Source organism: Octopus sinensis, linkage group LG7 (assembly GCF_006345805.1).
Source record: "Octopus sinensis linkage group LG7, ASM634580v1, whole genome shotgun sequence".
NCBI lineage: Eukaryota > Metazoa > Mollusca > Cephalopoda > Octopoda > Octopodidae > Octopus > Octopus sinensis.
The window spans coordinates 15,860,239-15,872,738 of NC_043003.1; the positions used below are offsets into that span (position 1 = coordinate 15,860,239).

The 12,500-nt window shown below is 42.1% G+C and overlaps 1 long non-coding RNA gene across 1 annotated transcript in view; it reads right to left on the reverse strand.

Moving 5' to 3' along the window:
* LOC118764066 overlaps positions 1 to 12,500 on the reverse strand; it is a 23,499-nt gene that overhangs the window by 3,766 nt on the left and 7,233 nt on the right. The window contains exon 2 of the long non-coding RNA XR_004999854.1: positions 2,722 to 2,728. This is a non-coding gene — a long non-coding RNA (uncharacterized LOC118764066). The remainder of the gene's footprint in view (positions 1 to 2,721; positions 2,729 to 12,500) is intronic.

Sequence of the window (12,500 nt, forward strand, 5' to 3'; positions counted from 1 at the left end):
CAATACCATAGCGGAATCAACGTAAGCTTAAATAATAATTCGTAGGTTGACAAGATAGGGAAGCGCGATTGGTGCGATATACTGGTAATATATATATAATATATTAGATATATATAGGTATATATATATATATATAGAAATATATTATATATACATATATATATATATATAGATATATATGTATATAGATGAATCGTGGTGATTTTATTTCCTCTGTCTTCCTACGATTGGACTTTCCTCTGTTTCCGAAGAAGCGCGTCTGTTCGAAACACTAAACCATCTTTCCTTTCCTGAGCGTCTGCTAATACTTTACATGTACCATGTTACTTTTTTGTGTTTGTTCTTTTTTGGGGGATTTACTGTATTTTTTTATTCTTTTATTTGTTTCAGTCATCTGACTGCCATGCTGGAGCACCGCCTTTTTAGTCGAACAAGTCGATCCTGGGCCTTATTCTTTGTAAGCCTAGTACTTATTCTATCGATCCCTTTTGCCGAACCGCTAGTGACTGGGATGTAAACACACCAGACATACAAACAAAACACACACACACACACACACACACACACACACACACACACGCACACACACATACGACGGGCTTCTTTCAGTTTCTGTCTACTAAATTCACTCACAAGGTGCCATACAGAGAGATGAACGCGAAACGATGGATTGAGTAAGCATAGATACTTTCACATAATATCCTTAGATATAAAGATATATAGATAGATATGTTTCTTTATTAGCCACACAGGGCTGCACACAGATAGAACAAATTACAAGGTAGAGCTTTTCTTTTGAAGTATAAAAAAAAAAAAAAAAAAAAAAAAAAAAAAAAAAAGGAAGGGGGAGGTTCGATCAAAAGGGATCGTAAAAGAAGAGAGAAAGAGGACAAAATAAGGGGGGTTAAAAAAAAAAAAAAAAAAAAAAAGGGGGGGAGAGGAAAAAAAATGATCAATAGGGATCGTTATCACAGAAATGTCAATATGAAGTGTAAGGGGAGGGACAGGTGAGGTTTACCCGTGGAAAAGAAAAGCCTGCGAAAAGACCACGGTAACCTCGGTCAATGAAGTCACATTTTATATTTCTTTTTTTTTTTTTTTTTTTTTGCAAATAAGCAACTCTCTGTTTTCGATTTCTGGGTTCATAGGACTATGCTCAAGGTGGCTTCGTCATTCATACGTGCCATTCTTGCTACATTCACCCATCTTTTTTTAAAACATTCGCTAGACAAACTTGCCTCTCTACTCTCACTTTCCTTTTCAAGTGGTACTTGAAGAAGTTGATGAGAGATTGACCAGAGAGGAAAGTGTTTGTCTCCAATCCTTTCAGACGCGTCCACCAGATACATTCTTTCGCCATAGCCACAAGGATGATGAAAATAGCTCTTCCTTCCCGTTTGAAGGAAGGAGGCGTGACAATATTGACGATAGACTCAGCTGATAAACCGACTCGTCCCACACGTGACAGCAGTTGTTCGACATAAGCCCACAGGTCGGAAATTGTTGGACACTGAACGAGTGCGTGCAGAACGGTTTCGTCGCTCTGACCGCATCTCGGGCAGGTCGTCGGCCCCGTGTTTCTCGAGCCGTGTCTGTAGAGCTTATCCCGAACGGGTAGCGCTTCTCGGTAGCACTGCCAGGCCAGGGATCTCTGGAAGTTGTCCATGGGCCCTGGCCCGAAAGTCGTCCCGAACAGGCGGGTCAGGTACTCCTCGTCGACGTCCAGGTTCGCCCCGAGCTCGTCGTCGTACCTCCCCTCCACTAAACCCCTATAGAATGCTTTGGTTGTGTTGAAGTCACTTAAGGTCGACCCAGGACGGCAGAGTTGCTTGAGAGCAACGCGACACTCGCGGTGCCATTCGCCCTTCCTCGGCCTCTTTTTGATCCACGACTGCAGTTCGGTCATGGAGACGAGCTGCGGGAAAGCGTGCCTCACAAACGGCGACCACACCTGTTCACCGTCGTCTACATAGAGCCAGAGATGTCGCAGTCTCAGCGCGTGTCTGCGCATCATCAACCACGGCATGCCCAGCCCTCCTTTTAACGGGTGTGTGACAGCAAATGGATCGCCTGACCATCGGGACGCATCCTTTCCACAAGAAGCGAAAGAGGATGCGTTGTAGTTTGGTGATGGTAGGGTCGGGACAAGGTACGACGGTCAGGCGGTAGTAGATGACGGACGCGATGTACGTGTTCGCCACCTCCGCTCGACCTTTTAGGGACAGTTTCCTCTCGGCCCATTGCCGGGCGAGAGTGACCACCCTACTCGTTATCTCGTTCCAGTTCTTCTCCACTTGGAGGTCCGGACCAAACCAGACCCGAGCAACTCAACCGGGCCGTCGGTCCAGCGTCCCACGACGGAGGCGCTGGTGGACGGCATGGGCTTGCTTCTCCAGGTGCCTAGTCGCAAGCCCACTGACTTTTCCGGTTGATTTTCGCTCCTGTCACCGCTTCGTAGTTTTTCAGTGTCTCGCCGACCAGCTCGATGTGCTCGTGGCTAGACACTATGACGGTGACGTCGTCCGCGTATGCAGACACGCTCGTCCGCATCCCAATTCTCGCGGGATGCCCCTTAGAGTCGCCAGCTTCCGCAGTAGTGGCTCAAGAGTCAATACGTATAGAAGCGCCGAGAGGGGGCATCCCTGACGGACCGAACGTGCAATGTCGAAAGGTCTCGATAGATGTCCATTTACGCGAATTACCGAACGGATGCCTCTGTACAAGGCAGCTATCCAGCCGCGGAAGACGGGACCGAAACCAGCCGCTCTCAGGACTGCCTCCAAGTATCGATGGTCTACCCTATCAAAGGCTTTTGATTGATCCAAGTTGATCAGGGCCCCACCCATGCCAGGTTCGTTAACTACCCTGTCTATGATGTAGCGCATCAGATGGAGGTTGTCATGGATGGTCCGGCCTGGCACGGCGCATGTTTGCGCCTTGTCGACCAGTTTCTCGATGACAAGCGCCAACCTCTTGGCTAGCACCTTGGCCAAAATTTTCAAGTCTGCATTAAGCAGAGTGATGGGCCTAAAGTTATCTATTACATTTCCCTTGTTTAGATCTTTCTTCAGCAGTGTTACGGCTCCTCGGCTCACAAAACCAGGAATGCTCCCGTTTTGCTGCCAGTTGCAGTACACCGCCGCCAAGAGATCTCCAAACAAGTCTGGCATACAATTGTAAAGCTCGTAGGGTAGACCATCCAAACCCGGTGATTTGTCCCTCGAGCATTCTGCCATCGCTTCCCGCACTTCCGCCGCCGTGATGGCACCTTCGCAGCACCCTGCCTTTCTTGTCGAGAGTCGTGGTAGGCTATGTAGGTAGGCACTGAAGTCCACCCTACGTTCTTGCCCTCCACTCGTTCCGAACAGTCGGGCAAAATGCTGCTGAAAGGCCTCACACATTTTACTTGGCTCGAGCAATTCGCGCCCCTGTTCATCTACCAGTGACCGAATGGTGGCTTTGTTGCCCTGTTGCGCCTCTGCCACCCGGCCTCTCTCGCGGCTCCAACACCTTCGTTCCTTAGAGCACGCATCCTAGCTCTGACAGCACATCCTTCGTGTTTGGCGTTGAAGTGTTGGTCGAGGGCCAACCTCGCCGCCAAAACGTCGGATGCGATGCCGCTTCTAATTGCCTCTTCTAGCTTCTTAACTAGCTCACCCTCTACTCTATTTCTATCTATGGCTAGTGCTTTGCTGTACCTAATCGCTTCTGCTTTTACTGCTCTCTTGAGGGCAAACCACCATTTGTTGTTGATGATGGCTCCCGTCAAAGCCCTCTTTACTAGTGTGCTAATCCGGTCTCTGAAAACTTGTCTCGATGGGAAAGACGCGTTTAGTTTCCAGTATCCGGGACCCTGCCTAAGTGTCTTACCTAAGTCTAGCGTACATGTCACAAGTTTGTGATCCGTGTAGCTGACTATGTGGAATTGTGGACATCCTATGCTATCTCTATCTACTGTCCTACACAGTATCCTATCTAGATACGATCTCGACGACCCGATGCGGTTGCTCCATGTCCACGTTGGCGCATTCGGGTGGTCTAGTCGAAACCTGTCAGACAGTTGAAAGCGTCTGAGCAGGTCTCTGAGGCATTTGCATCCCCGTCTATTCCTATCTCTACCCACGTAGTCTACATGCGTGTCCAAGGTAGCATTCCAATCCCCCACTAAGAGTAAAGGACGAGACGTTCCCAAGAAAACTTCTAGACGTTGAAAGAAATCCGCCCGACCTGTTAAGGGCGGTGCGTAAACTGATACGAGCCGAAAAGCGCACCCATTGCTGCCGTCGACATCCAGGACGACCAGTCTACCCTCCGGGTCTACGAATATTGTCCTTACATTGAGATCCAGACTCTTGTGAAAAAGTACCGCGGTGCCACTACCGCCCATTCTCGGCAGACAGGGGGAAAAATAAATGTTGAACTGTCCGCCAAACATGGTCTTTAGGGCCCGCGGATTGTGGAGTCTGGTCTCGCTTATGGCTATGATTTCTAACTTATGTGACTTATGTCATTTAAGAGGTACCTTGTTTCCAAGGGGACCCCAAGCCACGCGCATTTACACAACCAATCTTGATCATAGTTCTAATGAATTAGAATACAGAGGGTTACTTACTGCTCGAAAGTTTTTGCTTTCTCCTCCGTGGTTTGTCCTCGAGAAGATCCCAGTACAGTTTCTTTGTGAGATATTTTTGGCATTTACCAACCGCACTGGGGAAAATGCCTTTGAGTGTGTGGTGCAGACTTTTGGAGATGTGTATTTTTTGATGTGGTCTGTCTGGTGGTGGTTGTATGGGTGGTTGTTTGTTTTATGTCATCTTCTGTTATGTTTGTTTTGATTGGATGTATTCCATCAAATTTGTGTTTTTGGTGTCTATGGCTGCTGTGAGCATGTTTGCTGTATATGTTTTTGTGGTGTTGGTGTGGCTGTTGTTTGCGTTGGGTTTTGAAATGTCTTCGGGAGATGTTTTTCCCCCTGCTTTGTTCGTGTTTGCATTTGGTTTGGTTGTGTTTCTGCTCTTTATTTTCCTTCTTTTGTAGCTATTTGCCATTCCTCACTGGTTTTCGTCTTCCGACGAAATTTCTGAGGAATCAGAAGGGGGTAGGGGTATGTTGTGGGCTTCTATGTATGTCTGTGTAAGTGGTTGTGTTGTTGTTTTCGTTGTTGTTGGTTGTTGAGTGTTTGTGTGTGTTGAGTGCGGTATAAGGGATGGGGGATCAGTTGTGTGTGTTTCTTTGTTTTTCTGTTCCTTTGGGTTTTGCTGTTGATGGTGGTGTTGGTATTTTTCCAGGTGTCGAGTGGTTTTTGGTTGATGACGGATTAGCTTGGTGTGCTTCTCTTGTCGTCTTCTGTGTTGATGGTGGTGTGGGTAGTAGAGCTTTTTTCCGGAGTGCTTTGGTTGTGGTAGTGGTTGTTGTTGTTGCTCTTGGTGTGCAGTGGTTGGGCACGTCTTTTCAAGTGTGTTTCGCTTCACACAAATAGCAGCGTGGTCGCCTGCCCTCTACCACTATATAGAGTTGTAGCCTCCTGGCAGTTCTATAGCGGTGGGTATCTTCTCTCTTGCTGCTTCATCCAATTGAAGCAGGAATTCGATTGATTTGCCCACATAGTCTTTCTCTCCTAGAACCGCGATTTCCAGGATGTTTGTCTCTGACATTGTCTCTGACATTTCAAAGCAGATGGCAGAGACCACCCATTGTGTTTCGACATCAAATGTTTAGTTTTATTTGGACTTTCGTGACCCTTTTGTTTAAATAGACTGGTATCATACAAGTCGTCCGAATGTAGCTCCAATGTGGAAAAAACGTTTTGCTAAACTTTCGTTGAGGAAAGTACTTGGACTGTACCAAATTTGTTTCCCCAACTGATATATTCCTTGGAGTCCCATACAGGACGAAGGCATTTATCGATTTTTTCCTGCGGTGCATTTCTGTTCTTCTTGTTTTTTGTTTTACTTTATAAATTATTGTTTTTTTTTTGCGTGTTTTCCACGATGTGTTGGGAATATGAAGGTTCAATTAATCTCTTCTTTGGGAAGAGTGCCTTTGTGGGGTTATCTCTTGTAGTGTTGAATGTTATATAGTTCTTTTTATTTATTTGTTACGTCCGCAAAATCGTTTTTGAATTGGCAGTTAGAAGTGTATTGTGGCAGTTTTAATTGAAGTCATGGTAGTGGTGTTGGTGTTGGCGTATAGCGCAGAAGGCTTGGATGTAGCATTTGACGTCGTGTAGTGGTGTTTGTGTTGGGGCGGTGTTGTCTTTGGTAGCGGCTTGTGCCAATTTCGTGTTGTTGTTGTTGGTGGTGGATGGTGGTGGTGCTGGCATTCATGTTTTTTCGTTTGTATTCATTTTGAAATCCCTTTTCTGTCCCTTTATCGTCAACAGTGGTGTGGGGAAGTGAGGGGAAATTAAGTTAAGTCTTTGGTCGCGGGCGATGGTGATGCGACGATAGATAGATTGATAGATAGATATGTGTGTGTGCGTGTGTGTGCATGTGTGTGCGCGTGTGTGCGTGTGTGTGTGTGTGTGTGTGTGTGTGTGTATTCGAATCAATCCTCTGGAAACATCTTGGTTTTATTTATTTGTTCAACTCATCATCTCGATTGATATTTTTCGCTAAAAAAATATCAATTTTTTTCTTATGGTGGTGAGTGATTTTGAAAGTTTGGAGGCGCCGTTCGCTAGAAGTTCATTGAACCTATGTTTGAAATGTCTTTTTTATAAAAGAAGCCTAGTAAACATTAGATTCTTGCCAAGTTATTCTATTTAACCATTAAATAAGTCAAAACAAAAAATTATTTTTGTATCAATCTATCTATCTATCTATCTATCTATCTATCCCTTTCTTTTCCTCTCCCCCTTTTTTCCTCTTTTTTCTTCCTTTTTTATTTTTATTTTCCTTTTTTTCCTTTTTTTTCTTTTTTTTCCCATTTTACGATCCCTTTTGATCGAAAACCTACGCCTCTTCTTTTTGTTTCTTTTTTTTTGTCTCTTTTCATCCCACAAAAGAAAAGCTCTACCTTGTAATTTGTCCCATCTGTGTGCAGCCCTGTGTGGCCAATAAAGAAACTTATCTATCCCTATACATGTATGTGTGTGTAAAACCAGATATGATCATTTAGTCAAGGTATTAAATGAATTCGTTACATATTTACGAGGTGTAGTCAAAAACTATCTAACCTTGATTTTTGTGCACAAAATAATAATGCGTGAGCAAAATCTGTATGGGTATTAGGTGACCGCGTCCTACCCGAGCTTGCGCAAAAATTTTCGCGCAGTGACGCGTTGAGTAGAGACGAGAAGAATGTGCTTTGCGATTTTTGTCTTTGATTCAAGATGACCAAGCGCATTGAGCAAATATACTATATCAAATTCTGCGGCGAGCTGGTAGAATCGTTAGCACGCCGGGCGAAATGCGTAGCCGTATTTCGTCTGCCGCTACGTCCTGGGTTCAAATTCCGCCGAGGTCGACTTAGCCTTTCATCCTCTCGGGGTCGATAAATTAAGTACCAGTTGCGCATTGGTGTCGATATAATCGACTTAATCCGTTTGTCTGTCCTTGTTTGTCCCCTCTATGTTTAGCCCCTTGTGGGTAGTAAAGAAATATATATCAAATTCTGCCAAATTCTCTGTGATACGCAAGCCCAGAGTATCGAGAAGATTCAGGCCTTTGGAGATGATGCTATGGGGAAAACATAAATAAAGGAGTAGTACAACCGGTTCATATATGGCCGCACCTCTGTGGTCAGACAATTAACAAAGAATACCATCTTGAGGTTCTCCATCCCCTTCGTGAAGCTGTGCGGCGAAAACGACCCGACCTGTGGGCATCAAAAAACTGGCAACTCCACCATGGCAACACACCGGCTCATTCCGCCCACATCGTTCAAGCATTTCTCGTCAAGCAGAACACACCATTTGTCCGTCAGTTTGCCAATTCTTCAGACTTGGCTCCGCATGACTTTTGGTTATTCCCAAAGCTCAAAAAAAAAAAAAAACACTCAAAGGGAAAAGAATGGAGTCAACAAAGAACATTAAGCAAAATTCGACGGCACAGCTCCACAATATTCCAAAAAGGGATTTCCAGAAATGTTTCCAACAGTGGCAGGAACGCTGCCAGAAGTGTATAGATTCCCTAGGCGAATTCTTTGAAGGAGACTAAATCAAAAAGGGCGAGTTTTTCTTTTTTATATTGCTTGTTTTTTTTGGCCAAAGTTCGGTTACTTTTGACTATACCTCGTATATAACATACTGATGGAAGAGGGAAGATATCTTTATATATAAAAGAGAAGTTGTGTGTCTGTCTCCTACGATTTAGATTCCTAACTACTCCCACATTTTGCGGTGCAGTTTAACCAAAACCGGGTATCTTATAGTCGTGATTCATATCGAGCCCTTCTGGGTATTAGCGTGCGTCTACGATGAGTCTACGATTAAAAAAAAAATTACCATAATTTTTTTCCATTTTAATGCATTTCTTTCGCTATTATATAAGGGAAGTAACTCTCTAAAAATGTCTACGATGAGTCAACGATTTAAAAAAAAATTTACCATCATTTTTTTTTCCATTTTTAATGCATTTTCTTTGCTATGTTTTGGCTATAGCTCTAAAAATGCTTATATAGTTATTTCTCTTACAAACCCGAGCAACGCCGGGCGATACTGCTAGTATAAATATATAATAAAATATATCAGAAAAGGGAAAAGATTAGAAAACTGAAAATTCATAGTGATTTGATGTAGACAGGTACACCCCACCCCAGGATGAGATAGAAAAGCATTCGTGTAGTAGTGTGTGGTATTGATTTGATTTTATGTGTGTGTGTGTGTGTGTTTGTGCTCGCGTCATTTCGTCCGTGTTCACGTTCTGCGCTTAAGTTCCGATGAGGTCGACTTTGCCTTTCATTCAGATTTTAATAAATACCAATTGAGCACTAGGTTCCGGGTAATATACACACCCTTTCCCCGAAATTGCTTGCCTTTAGCCAAAATCTGGAACAAATATTTGCTCGGGCCCTCTTTTTACTCTTTTACTTGTTTCAGTCATTTGACTGTGACCATGCTGGAGCACTGCCTTTAGTCGAGCAAATCGACCCCACGACTTATTCTTTGTAAGCCTAGTACATATTCTATCGGTCACTTTTGCCGAACCGCTAAGTTACGTGGACGTAAACACACCAGCATCGGTTCTCAAGCGATGTTGGGGGGACAAACACAAATACACAAACATATACACACACACACATATATATATATATATATAATATATATATATATATGTGTGTGTGTGTGTGTATGTATGTATGTATGTATGTATGTATATATATATATATACACATAAATACGACTGTCTTCTTTCAGTTTCCGCCTACAAATCCACTCACAAGGCTTTGGTCGGCCCGAGGCTATAGTAGAAGACAACTTGCCCATGGTGCCACGCAGTGGGAATGAACCCGAAACCATGTGGTTGGTAATCAAGCTACATACCACACACCCACTCCTGCGCCTTTATAATCTCAGTTCAAATTCTACCAAGTTCATAATAGCCTTTCATCCTTCCTAGGTCTATAAATAAAGGTATCAGTCAAGTACTTTTCTCAATATTTTCAACGTATTCCCTTCCCTAAAAACTGCTGACATTTGTCTCAGTCAGAAGCTATTTTAAGCTATTTCATTAAGACAGCTGGTAGAATACTTGCCGCGCCAGCTAAAGTGTTTAGCAGCATTACTTTCGACTCTTAACGTTCTGAGTTCAACTCCTGTCGACATCAACATTTGCTTTCCATTCTATCCGGATCAATAAAATAAAGTACCAGTGAAGAACTGGAGTTTTAATCGACTTCCTTTTCATTTCTGTAATTACTAGCATTACGCCAAAATTTGAAAGCATGATCAATAATTTTTTTCCAAAGGCACAACTCCACAAATTTTGACGGGAATGATAGAATTGTCTCGAGTACTGAAGTAGAAAAGCTTATTTTATTGATTCTGATAACATTAGAGGTGAAATTAACCCAGATGAATTTGATCTTAGTACATAGAAATACAAAACTAAACGCTGAATAGCTCTACCGTTTCTGCTGATCCATTCCCCGTGTATCCGCAATAATGGAGATATAATTATATCTATCTAACTTCATAAACTAGTTGCCAATATCTACTTCCGTTTTCAAAGAAGTAGGTTTTGTTATGAAAGTACATCTCTGTATTTCATAAGCATGGCAGTGTTGTAATTGAGACAAACAGTAGCTGTATCTAAATAATAATGATGACCTTACAAATTTGACATCTACGAAATTTATATTCACTGAAACAAACTAGCATCCAGATAACTTTATAACGTTTCGTGGTTACTTTAAAACGTTATGAATTTGTGTTATACATTAGAGCTAATCATTTGAACTTCTGTGACTAACGTACAAAACACGTGCAAGCGATCTGCTGGTTTTGATGACAAATTGTATATTCGACGTAGAAAGAGGCTGAGGAGAATTATTTAAGTATATAAACGAATTCGAGGCATGGGTCAAGCGCAGCAGTATTTGTCATATTTAGAGAAGATGAATGGCAAGGGCGATTATTGTTTGTTCCATGCACAGATAAGAAAGTATTGAGTACAATATGAATAAAGAAACGTTCTTATATAAGGTAAAATGTACGTGTGGAGGGAGAGGTGTAACAATGGAAATGTTTTTCTCAGTTATTGGATTAGGACTCTGAAGAGATACTATATAAGGGCAGATAGTTGGAGAAGAGAAATTTTTAGTTGTATAATTTACACCAGAGAAATCGTAGGATAAATGAACTAAACACTGTTTATCTAGATGTATATCTATCTATCTATCTATCTATCTATCTATCTATCTATCTATCTATCTATCTATCTATCTATCTATCTATCTATCTATCTACTTATCTATCTGTCAGTGTGTGTGTGTGTTTGTTTGTGTGTGTGTAGTATATAAAACTATATATGCTAACTGAGCATTTTAGAGAGTATATAAAAAGTAAAGAAATGACCATCCCGAAATACAACAATACATATATATATATATATATATATATATTTAATAATATTAGAGCAATAAAGATTTTAGAAATTTTTACTACCAGTGCTCTAGCGTATAGAAAAATTAGTCAATAGACTATATATTATTCATATAAAATACTGTGTACATTTAAACTCAAAAGCGGTGTCCATCATAGGACTCCTTTACGATAGAAGGAACTTTAGGGGCTCCCTCTAGCGTAAGGATACTTCTTAATGTGTTTAAATGTACGCTGTATTTTATATATATATATACATACATACATACATACATATATATATAAGAACTAGTGACAGAATTTTGTAATCTGTTGTTATACATTTGACAGTAAGTGTAGGAACGAAAATTTCATGGCACACCAAAGAGAAAATGTATATGCGTGTGTGTGTGTCTGTGTGTATATGCGCACGCGCGCGTGTGTGTGTGTCTGTGTGTATATGCGCACGCGCGCGTGTGTGTGTGTCTCTGTGTGTATATGCGCACGCGCGCGTGTGTGTGTGTCTGTGTGTGTGCGTGTGTGTAACGAAATATATATGTCTGCGACGACGTACATTGCACACACTTGTTCACAAGGGAAAAACATCCTCTGATATTTTGATGTATGATTTTAATAATCTAACAGTTTACCGCATCGAGCTGGCAAATGAATACACCGAAGAGATTAAAGCAATTGAAAGGCACCAAATTATAAAATAAAATTTATATAAAGATAAATATGAAATAACTTGTGTTATCAGTCGAAACTTTGTCCTACAGGATTAAATTATGTAACAATGGTATATTAGAGTAGAGGTACCTAAGCGATAATCTAACGTAACTAAAGGGGGCCATGGATTACCAAGTGCAGTTGTTGTCTAATTGCATTAGATAGTTACTCTTTTACTTGTTTCAGTCATTTGACTGTGGCCATGCTGGAGCACTGCCTTTAGTCGAGCAAACTGACCCCAGGACTTATTCTCTGTAAGCCTATTACTTAGTCTATCGGTCTCTTTTGCCGAACCGCTAAGTTACGGGGACGTAAACACACCAGCATCGGTTGTCAAGCGACTTGGGGGGACAGACACAGGCACACAAACATACACGCACACACACACACACACATATATATATATATATATGCGACGGGCTTCTTTCAATTTCCGTTTAGCAAATCCACTCACAAGGCTTTGGTCGGCCCGAGGCTATAGTAGAAGACGCTAACCCAAGTTGCCACGCAGTAGTACTGAACACGGATCCATGTGGTTTGTAAGCAAGCTATTTACCACACAGCTACTCCTACGGAAATTAGACTGTCTATGTTCAAATCCTGAAAGAGCCGACTTCGCTTCTATACATATAAGGGCTAGAAAACTACAATCGGTTATACTGATTTCAAATTTTGACACAAGGCCAGCAACTCTGGGGAAAGGGCAAGTTGATTGCATCTACCATAATGTTCAACTGGTATTTAATTT